General features: G+C 51.7%; 1 protein-coding gene across 6 annotated transcripts in view; it reads right to left on the bottom strand.

Moving 5' to 3' along the window:
- Positions 1-11,268, bottom strand: part of Ncmap (non-compact myelin associated protein) — a 29,211-nt gene that overhangs the window by 13,026 nt on the left and 4,917 nt on the right. The window contains exons 1-3 of one of the 6 annotated variants that reach the window (XM_050155958.1): positions 2,948-4,031; positions 1,900-2,062; positions 873-1,002 (exon numbers count right to left, since the gene is read on the bottom strand). The gene's annotated coding sequence lies outside the window, so the exon portion shown is untranslated. Of the gene's footprint in view, positions 1-872; positions 1,003-1,899; positions 2,063-2,947; positions 4,032-11,268 lie in introns of those variants that run through there. The other 5 variants (XM_050155965.1, XM_050155929.1, XM_050155949.1 and 2 more) reach the window with 5 other exon arrangements.

Here is an 11,268-nt window from a genome sequence, read left to right as displayed (position 1 = left end):
ACATATAAGCAGGCAAAAAACCAATGCACATTAAAAAAAGCTGAGTGGTGGTTAATCCCAGCATTAGGGAGACAGAGGCAGGCGGATCTCTGTGAGTTCAAGACCAGCCTGGTCTACAGAGCGAGTTCCAGGACAGCTAGGGCAATTACACAGAGAAACCCTGTCTCAAAAAAACAAAAAACAAAACAAAAAAAGAAGGCTCTTGGTGGCCTGGCCATGTTAATCTATAGAGCAGGCACTGCCTTCACTTTCTCTGCCCCAAATCCAAGCCCAGGGTCCTGCCTGCCCTGTTCTTGGGATCTTCAGACCCTCCTATGGCTCAGTGCCCCTCCATGGCCCCTACAGGGCTCTGCCTGACCTCCCCTTGCATATCTGTCTTCTGCCCTGGGCTTCTGGTCACCTGATTACTTTAGATAGACTGGGGTGGGCCACATGCTTCCCAGAAGAAAGAACAGAGTCTCAAGCCAGGCACCCTTCCCACAAGACTCCCACCCAGACTGAGTCCGGGAGGCTGTTCTCTTCCTCCCCGCTGCCACCATTAGCCAGAAAGCATAGCTAGTGTCTGTGACTTGGCTTGGCTTTGTGTGCTCCCTGCCAGCCCTTGAAGATACAGCCATGTCTGGTTCTTTTTCAGATCTGTCCTTCTCCCCCAGATAAACCACCATCTTCCCTTTGCTGAGGGAGGACTGTAGTAAGGGACAGAATTTCATGCAGGGCCCCGTCCTAAGGGAGCAGAGGGTTAAGGATGTGAATAGTACTTTTGGTTTTTTGAGACAGTGTCTCGAACTCACTATGTAGCTAAGAATGAACATGAACTGGCTCTCCTGTCCCCTTGTCTCCAGTGCTGGGATTATAAGTGTGTGCCATCCCACCTGGTTTACGTGGTGCTGAGGATTGAACCTGGGGCTTCATGCTTGCTAGGCTGGTACTCTGCCAACTGAGTGGCATCTAGAAAGCGCTGGTAAGTTCAATGTCCTGGGCACCGTGGCAATGCCTGTAATCCTAGCAGAGAGGTGGAGGCATGAGGATCAGGATTTCAAGGCCATCCTCGGCTACAAAGGGAGTTGAAGCTAGCCCAGGATATAAATGAGAAACTGTCTAAAAAATAAAAAAGGCCAAGGATGAGAATTTGGAATGAGGTCTCCCGTTCTGTTCTTTTTGTTTTCTTTCTTTCTTTCTTTTTTTTTTTTTTTTTTTGAGACAAGGTTTCTTCTGTAGCTTTGGAGACTGTCCTGGAACTAGCTCTTGTAGACCAGGCTGGTCTCGAACTCACAGAGATCTGCCTGCCTCTGCCTCCCGAGTGCTGGGACCTGCTCTGTTCTTGAGCAAAGCCCTTGGCCTCTCCCATCACAGCAAGGCAGAGGTACTCAGATGAGTTTGCCTAAGCCTGTTTCTAGCCCCACTGCTTCCAATGCAGGAGACCACAGAAAACAGGGTTTCCTTTTTCCTGGCTTCAGTCAGGACTCTGAGGCTCAGGGCTGTGGAGCTTGCTCTTGTGTTAATCTAGCCTGAAAGCTGTAGGGCAGCTCATGAACCTGACCTTGCCAACGGCAAAGCCTGCATTTTTTTTCCACCTTCCCACCTGTCCTGAGATGCACTTGGTAGGGGCTGTGACCGGTCACCGCAATAATGCACAGAGGTGGACACACACACACACACACACACACATGCACCCACAGACCCACTGATACCCTCATACCCACTCCCACCCAGTCCCACATATTCTACTCCCTCATACATGTGCACTATGCACACACATAAATGCATACATACATATACCCTCATACCTATTCACATCCAGTCACACATATTCAAACATACATACACACATAAACACATGTACACATGAATGCACACACACACACACACACACACACACACACACACACACACACTGACCGGTGAGTGGCCTCCCAAGGACACAGGACACAGGCTCCTCCTCAGGTGTGCTGGGTTCACCTCCTGGGTGCTGGGTTCCAGGTTCCAGCTGGGCCAGTAACTCCTCCTTCAAGGACAACAGTGTGCAGACCCGCAGCAAGGGCTCTCAATGACATCTCTGTTCCTGCCACATTAGAGGAGGTGGGAGGAGGGCGGTGAACACTGGTGGCAAGAATATGGATGTTTTCATGTGTGGGGGCCCCAGCAACTGCAGTTAACCAAGTCAGGCCCAAGACCGGGGACTGAACACTGTGCCGGCCTGTGCCGGGGGGGGGGGGGGGGGGGGGGGGGGGGGGGGGGGGGGGGGGGGGGGGGGGGGGGGGGGATGTCGGGATACTCTAGGGAAACCAAGGCTGTTTTTCAGAGAGCAAGACTAATTCACAGCCACCGTTGTGAGCATGGTCCTTGTGCCTCACAGGCAAGGAAGGTCCCGGTCCGTCCTCATCTTCACTCTGGAAAGGAGTGCGGGGCCACTGTTACCACTGGACATACGGGTCGCCAGAGGCTCAGTGCAGACAGGAGCCCCACCTAACATCGCTACACTAGGTGGTAGGCGCGGGTCTGGGGCTGCACAACCCCATCTCTGGGAACCCACCGTAGACTGCACAACCCCATCTCTGGGAACCCACTGTAGACTGCAAAATCCCATCTCTGGGAACCACCGTAGACTGCATAACCCCATCTCCAGGGAGCCACTGTAGACTGCATAACCCCATCTCTGGGAACCACCCTAGACTGCTTCCCAGAGAACACACACAGAAGGGGAAGCCTGCATCAGTGTTGGGCTTTGACCGAAACCCCGAGAGGCTAAGGAAGGTTCCACCCACAGAGCGGAGAACTTGCCTTGGGTTTTGACCCTGCCTCCTACTGTGCACTGCCTTTAGTCACACTGGGGTCCTCTACCTCAGTCACAGACTCCACAGGGGACTATGGCTCCCCACACATTAACTGTCTTGTATGGGAGCAGGGCTGGGAAGCAGAGGGTCAGGACCTTTTAGTGTTTACTTACACATCCCTCTCTGTTTCTCCCAGAGTGTAAGAGCTGTTATCGGGAAGAATGCTGCCCCCTCAACCCCTCAATGCAACGCCTCCCCTCTTTGTCTGCCGCGCTTCCAAGCTCCTCCCTGGATAAGACAAGGAAAACAAATATCCCAGCGGAAAAAGCCACAAATAAGCAACTGCAGCCAGAGTTACTGTAACCCATGAAAGCTGTTCGTCTTCCATGGGGCTGGGACATAGCCTGGTAGGAAATGTTCCTGCCTAAAGTGTATGAAGCAGCCTCGGGTTCAATCCCCAACACTGCATAAACCGTGTGTACACCCGGAAGCCGGAAGCGAGAGGACCAGAAGTTAAAGATCGTCATTGGCTACATATTGAGTTTGAGTACGGACTGGGCTACATGAGAACCCTGTCTCAAAAATTACAAATAAATAAATAATGAGATAGGGATTGGCAAGCTGGCTCAGCAGGTAAAGGCACTTGCTGCCAAGTCTGATAATCTGAGTTCAATCCCTGGGACCCACAGGATGGATGGAGAGAGAAAACATCTGGAAGTTGTCCTCTAACCTCTACACACATGTACCATCATGCATACTCACAAAATAAATAGTTAATTAAAAAGCTAAATGAAATTTTAAAAAGCCCCAACTTTCCAAAACATTGGGTCGGATTCAAACTACAGATAACTGGCCTTCATGTCGGCCAGTGTAGTTTTCACCCACTGGGACTATTCCCTTCTGCTCTCTTCCCCACGTGACAACCCCGGCAGGTTTAAGAGCCCTGCTTTGTTGGAAACTTCTTGGGTCCCCTACTAGCTCAGCGTATATCAGTGCGGCAATTCTACCTCTGTCCAGCAGGCGGCGATAGCAGTGAGTTGTAGGTTAGGCTGCAGAACCTGAAATTCTAAGGATTTTCTGCCCGGGGAAAATAGTCATTCTATGGTCTCTGTTTTTTTTCTCTGGGTTAAATATCTTCCATTTTAATAGTCCTTAAGGTGGGCTGGACGGAGCCGGTAATGTTTATAATGCGCTGGTATTGAAAGTATGTACCAGGCTGGAGAGATGGCTCAGTGGTTAAGAGCACTGGCTGCTCTTCCAGAGGACTGGTGTTCAATTCCCAGCACCCACATGGGAGCTCACAAGTGTCTGTGTAACTCCACCAGGGGGATCTGACACCTTCATGCAAATGCACGTTAAATATATATATATATATATATATATATTTTAAAGAAGGTATTACACTAGGCTCAGAATGGCATTTTTTTGTTTTAATCTCAGACAGGTACCTGAATTCTGTCATCACTACCTGGACCAACAGAGGAAATTTTCCTTCTCTTTCAACAGTCTCCTAACGCCTCCTCATCCCCACACCCTCTGTGAGAACTCAAGGAGGCAGCTGCTAGCCTGAACACTGTGGAGGCCACTGCCATCTCCTCTACAAACGGGGAAACTGAGGACCGAGAGAGCCTCAGAGCGCGCACAGAGGAGAAGCTCGTGACTGTCTTTCTGATGGGTGCAGAGCAGGGTAGAGCAACAGCAAAGGGAACTGCACAGCATAAAATAACCAGCTGGTGACCCTCAAGTGGACCCCAGGTTGCAGGCTCCCCCCACCCCGGTTTCTCCTTTAGTGCCCGGCTGCCAGGACAGAACTGTTCCCTGTTCATAAACCACACAGGGTGCAGAGCTACTCCTAGCCACTTACTAAAAGCAGGATGCAGGCAAGATGGCTCAGCATGTAAGAGCCTGATGACACAAGTTCGAATCCTGGGACCCACAGTGAAGAGAACCGGCTCCCAGAAGTCATCCTCTCAGTTTGTCTGTCTGTCTGTCTGTTTCTCTCTCTCTTACATGCACACACACACGTACCCATACATCCACATGTACACACACATCATATATATATATATATATAATAGCATTGCCCCACCCCCATAGGACATATGTATTGGTGTGCAGGTGGAGGACAGAGCTTAACTTTGGATGTCATTCCTCAATGCCATCCATCTGTTTTATGAGCAGGGTCAGCTGTTGACCTGAAGTTCACAAACAGACTAGAGTGGCTGGCAGCCAACGAACCCGAGGGATCTTCTAAGTCTCTCTGCCTCTCCAGCTATGGGCTTATAATCAAGCCCCCAGCTTTTTATGTGGGTGCTGGGGGAATTCAAACTCAGGTCCTCATGATTGTGTGGCAAACAGCTTACTGACTGAGCCGTCTCTCTAGCCCTCCCTTAACTGTCTTTAGATTTATTTATTTTATGTGTGCGAGAGTTTTGATTGTATGTTGATGCTAACTGGTACCCACAGCGATCAGAAGCGGGTATCAGATCTCCTGGGATTGGAGTTGTGGATGGCTGTGAGCCACCATGTGGATGCTGTAACCAAACCTGGGTCCTCTAAAAGAACAACCAGTGCTCTGAGCCACTGAGTCACCTCCCCAGCCTGTTTTGTTTGTTTGAAGAAACATGGTCTGCTGGGAACGGTAAAGCACTCTGATAGTTCCAGTTACTCTAGAGGCTGAAGCACGATTTCTAAACGTTTGGGTTCAGCCTGGTCTTTATATGTAGCCCAGGATGGCTTTTAACTCCACCCCCTGCCTCAGTTTCCCCAGTGCTGGGGTTTCTGACCTGTGCACTGTGCCTGACATGATCTGGATTTGGCTCTCTGCCTCTTCTGCCTTTCCTGAGGATATGGCAGGCTCAAGTGCTTACTGTGGATGGCTTATGTTGAGAAAAGCTTGCTGGCCCAGCGCTTCTCAACCTAGGGGTCACTACCCCTTTGGGGGTTGAAGGACTCTTTCACAGGGGTTGGGTATCAGCTATCCTGCATAGCAAATATTTACATTATGATCCATAACAACAAAATTATAGTTATGGAGTAGCAACTAAAATATTTTTGTGGTGGTGGTGGGGTCACCACAACACGAGGAACTGTATTGAAGGGTCGCGGCATTAGGAAGGCTGAGAATCACTGCTTTGGAGCACCTGTGTGGAGGGAGGGTGGGCCAGGGACCCAGTGCTGCTTTATCTAAATAGGCCACTCTTTCTGGGAGCCCCTTGTCCTGATCTGTGGTCTCATGGCTGTGCCTGTTCATGGGGTCATAGTGTAGACCCCTAATAGCTGGAACCCTGGCCTGGGAGGGAGAAGTCCTGGATTTAGACCTTACCTTTGTTGCTCACTTGCTGTGTCTAGAGGGCAGCTTTCTCTCGCAGGGAATGGCCAGCCAGGACCCAGTGACCTTCTTCCTCTCAGCCTTCTACCTTAAGACTTCAGACATCCTGAGTGGCTCAGGACATGGCCCCTCACCCTCCTCACGCTGGCTGGCCTCCCACATCCTCCATTCCAGAAAGAGCACACCCCCTGTTTCCTGCCCGAGTCAGGACCTGGCAGGTCTGGGCTGCAGAGAGGACAAGAGAGAGGCCAATCCCAGCCTCTGAAGCTGCCCGCGGTGAGCGCTGGATGGCTGCCAGTCACAATAGGCCTCAAGATACAGAGGGGCGTTTGTTCGGGGACTCGCAGCCTCGTGTAAACCTGTGCTCTGGCTTTGGCAAGCCACCTCCTTTTCTCCACACCCTCTTGGGCGGCAGTAGCAGCTTCTGCTTGGCTGTGAGGTGGGAGAGGAATGCTGGGCAGAACCCTCTGTAAGGCTGGGAGTCAGGCAAGGAAAGGGGTGGGAAGAAAGGCTGGGCATCATTTGTGTAGGGCACAGCGGTGAGGGTCACAGTGAGGGTAGAAAGAAGGTGGGGATGGTGAAGGCAGGAAACGCTCTGGACATGGCCAGGGTTGGTCAAGAGGGCCAGGGACTGGTTCTAGACTCACTGGCTAGATAAGGAACCATGGGCACAGAACCCTTCTCTTCCAGACTTGGTTCTCTCGACTGTAAAATGGGGCGATTGAGAGGACCCCATTAAATGAAGTGATTTGTGAATACCCAGTGGGGTATAGAAAAGAAGATGCAGTGAACACCTAGAGGGGTATAGAAAAGATGACAAAGTTTGGACCCAGACAGATTTAGGTCTAAACACTACCACTCAACTGGTGGAGTGTCTGCGTGGCATACACAAGGCTGTGGATGTGGCTCCCCAGCCCAGAATAAGCTGGGCATTGTGCACCTCAGCAATTCCAGCACACAGGAGGTGGAAGTATAAGGGGCAGGAGATCAAGACCATCCTGGCTACACAGCAGGTCTGAAATCAGCCTGCCTACATGGGACCCCCATCTGGACAAAACAGAGTACTAGTTCCTTGTCTTGCTGCTGTGTCAAAACCCTTGACCAAGCCAACTTAAGGGTTATTGTGGCTCACAGGTATTGAGGGTACAGTCCGTCGAGGTGGCAGAAGAGGTGGCTGGTCGTGTCTAGAGTGAGGAAGGAAAGGGGGTGGCGGCTGCTGGTACCCAGACAGCATTTTCCATTGTTATCCCAGGGCACCCGGTGGTGCTGATGGTTGCATTTGGGATGGGCTTTCCTCACTATAATTATGCTAATCTAGGAACGTCCTCACAGACAGGCCAGGAGGCTTGTTTCTTGAATAACTCCATATCCCGTCAATACAACAGTCGGTAGTACCCTTCACACCTCCAAAGACTTATTTAGTAATATGGGGGGGGCACTTTATTCCACTTAAAAAGTATCCCCCCATTTTAGTTTTTTCTTTTGAGGCAAAGTCTCATTTTGTAAAGTTGGGCCTGAAATTCACAAGCCCCCTGCCCCAGCCTCCAAAGTGCTGGGGTATCAGGTGTGAGCCACCACACTTGCTGTTCCCCATCCCTGATTTTAAGATCTCACTGAAGGGCCTCAAAATATTGTGGACCTCCCTGCTGTGCCAGGTGGCCCCCACACAGGTTCAGGATTTTCTAGGTGCCAGTCTGTCTGTCCACCTTCTGCTGGACCCCATGTCCTCCGAGCTTCCGCACTCTCTGCAGAGCTGAGCTCGGGGCCCTGGTAGGCGATACTGTCCTTCCTTCCGTGTGGTACATATTCTGTTTGTTCCCAAGGCTGCATACATCCTAGAGGCTGATGGTGTACCAGGAATTTCAGACATGGGGGGGGGGCGTCCAGGTGTGCCCAGGGTCTAGGTATATATTAGACTGTCAAGAACTGGTGGGGGGGCGGCGTGAGCACTCAGCATCAGCGGCTCCTTTCAGCTCCTTGGTGCCGACCACAGTGCGCGAGGCTTCCCACTCAGGTCCGTCTGAAGCCCCGTCACACCCCTTTCCACTCTTCCACCCGAAAACACTTAGGTTCAGAAAGGCTGAGTGACTCTTCCTGTCCACAGGTATCAGAGCAGGACCCAGACCCCGCCTTCTGCTTCCCAGCGCCCCAGCGGCTCCCTGAGCATGCTGGAGAGAATGTGGGAGACAGTCTGAGCTCTGGGCAAGCGTACCGGGCCCAGGAGAGCTTGGGTTGACGCCCTGGTTGTGCCAGGGTGCTGAGCAGGGGAAGTGTCCTGTCACCGCATGTTTCTGTGAACCTGGCTGGCCCCAAGTGTGGGGGAACCTTGGCCAAGAGGGGCTGTTGCTAAACAGACTCACGGGGACTTCATTTCCTTACCAAGAACCCCCGAGCCACATCTGTTCACCGCAAACCGTAGAGCTGCAGAGCTGGGGACCCGAATCTATCCATTCAGGGACCTTTGAGCGCTTATGAGGGAGACATTCAGCCACCAGAGGATGAAGGGGCGGGAGGTAGGAGGCCCTGGGCCCGTAGTTTCCCGTAGGGGCTTACATCCTCTTCCAGATGGTACCCAGCTCAACCCAGGCATCGTTTTGTACGGCAGAGGGAGGAAGAGCCGCCAGGCGGGGCTCTCCTGTGGGAATGGAGACTGGGGTCCGGAGGACTGAGCACTCAGGAGGGGGAAGGGCACTGTCTGGGCTGGAATCCTGGACTGTAGGAAAGGAGAGGGCAGCTCAGCGCCAGGCTTTGTCAGTTTCTGCTTCCTGACTGCATGCAATGTGACCAGCCTCCTCATAGTCCTCCTCGGTGACTTCCACATAGCAATGAACCGCAACCTTCCGACTGTGAGCCACAGAAAACTCTTTTCTCCTAAAGCTGCTTTTGTGTTATTTTTATTTATTTGTTTTTCGAGACAGGGTTTCTTTGTAGCTTTGGAGCCTGCCCTGGACCCAGCTCTTGTAGAACAGGCTGGGCTTGAACTCACAAAGACCCACCTGCCTCTGCCTCCAGAGGGCTGGGATTAAAGGTGTGTGCCACCACTGTCCAGCTTGTTTTTATTTTTAATTAGGGTGTTTTTTTTTTATCATAGCAACAGGGCAGTAGCTGAGATATTGTGGGCTTGTTGTCTGAGTAAAATGACTTTTTAAAAAATTTTTTTGCTGAAAAGCCCTTAGCCATCAGAAACTACAATGAACAGACTCCCTTCTCTCCCCGACCTGTTGGAAGGTCTCTACACTCCCGGCTTGCTTTCCAATCAAGACGAATGAGAGCTGGGGGTGTTGCTTAGTCAAGCACTTGCCTCAAGAACATGAGGACCCAGGAGAAAGGCCGGGCATGGCGGAGCATATAAGTCATTTCAGAGATGGGGAGTTGGGTAGTGGAGATAGGTGGAGCCCTGGAATCACTTAGGCCAGCTAGGATTTTCTCTTTGCCTGTGTGGAGAAGTTTCAGGCCGATTGGAGACCGCGCCTCAAACAGATGGTGGAAGGTATCTGAAGTCCAACACCGGGGCCGGTTGTCTTCTGACCTCTATATGCATGCACCATGTGCACCCCACCCACACAAAACCAGCTTGGACTCTAAGGTAAGGGACGAAGAAGGGGGAGGGAGGCCAAGTTATCCAGGGTCAAATATGTACAAGACTAAGAAAAAAGAGAATAATTTAATTGAATGTCCTCCTTCCTTCCTGCTGCCAACTCGGAGTTACATAATTGAATTTCTCCAGGTATCCTCTTCTCCCTGCCCCCAGGCCCAGCTTCCGAGCAAACACAGCAGCCGGAGAGGGAGGACAGACAAGGAGGCAGGAGTGAAGACCGAACTCTGGGCTGCCCAACCCACCTGGAAGAACACAGACAAGTCCCATGGCCACGTGACCACGAGGAAATTCAGGTGGACTCTTTCAGGACACTTGGTTTTCCCAGCAGGGTGTTGCCCAGCTCCTGACTGTCCTGTGTTCTGTCCTCCACAGCCTGGTGCGTGGTGAGAAGGACAGCTTCAGAATTGGTCCTGGGTTCGAATTCTGGCCTAGCTATGTCCCCTGGGCTATAACCTCCTTAAACCCCTCCATTACCATCGGTTGGCTTGTGCCTTCTCTTCAGCGCTAACTCTTAACCAGGGGCGATGACTTAGCCTGAGCTGGACACCAGGCCCTGCAGTCTTACCTCTTAAGTCACCTAGCCAGGTGCACTGACCCCTAGTGGCTCAGTCACAGGGCTGAAGAAGTCCTAGACTCTCACTCTAGTTAGGAGCCAGTCTGTCCAGGGACTTGTCTTTACCTCTCCCGAGTCCCCCCTCTTGCAGCAGTTGGCATATGGGCATGCCAGCTCTGTCTGCCCCGTTGTCCTTATTTTCAGAGAACAAACCTGTCTCAGTCATTACCACCTTGCAGCACCCCGCCTGGAGCTGCCTCATGGGAGGTCCTAGAAAGAGCAAAGGAAGCGAAGCCTTGTGGGTGCACACAGAGGGACCTGCTCGGACAAAGGTGAGTGCCTGAGCTCAGGTGAGAGGCAGGGGTGCCTCTGTCACCTTGATGCAGATGAGGAACCTCACAGCTTCAGACCCTGAGCTTCTATTTTGCCTGGACTCAGACAAGGGCAATTACACCGGCTGTAGTAGGATGTGTCTTCAATTCCAACACTTGGGAGGCAGAAACAGGAGGATCTCTGTGAACTCCAAGCCTGCCTAGTCTATAAAGCAAGTTCCAGGACAGTTAGGACTGTTACACCGAGAAACCCTGTCTCAAAAACCCAAAACCAAAACAACAGCAAAACATAAAACAGGAACTGGACCTGGGTGTTGTAGCGCCCGTACCACTACAGGTCCCTATGTGAGCCTTGGGCAAGGGGCCTGGAGATTCAAACACATAAACACACATAGACAGGGCCACGGGTCATCCTTGATACAAGAATGCCCACTTTAGTGTACTCAGGGGTAGCTTATATAGGGCTCTGGCCACGCCCCAGTTCTCGGGATCTTTCAACTGTGGATCCATCAGAACCCACTCCCCTGCCATCAGGGTCTCGTGCTCAGAGCAGCTGCAGGCTGCTCAGAGCAGAGGAAAACCAGTTGTTTACAAGAAATTCATGGTCTAGTGGTCTGCAGTCCCCAACAGGGTGTGGTGGTACATGATCTTAATCCTAGCCCTTGTGGATTGGAGACAGG

Source organism: Alexandromys fortis, unplaced genomic scaffold (assembly GCF_014885135.2).
Source record: "Alexandromys fortis isolate MF-2015 unplaced genomic scaffold, M_Fortis_MF-2015_v1.1 scaffold_26, whole genome shotgun sequence".
Classification (NCBI taxonomy): domain Eukaryota; kingdom Metazoa; phylum Chordata; class Mammalia; order Rodentia; family Cricetidae; genus Alexandromys; species Alexandromys fortis.
This window is presented reverse-complemented; position numbering and strand designations above follow the sequence as displayed.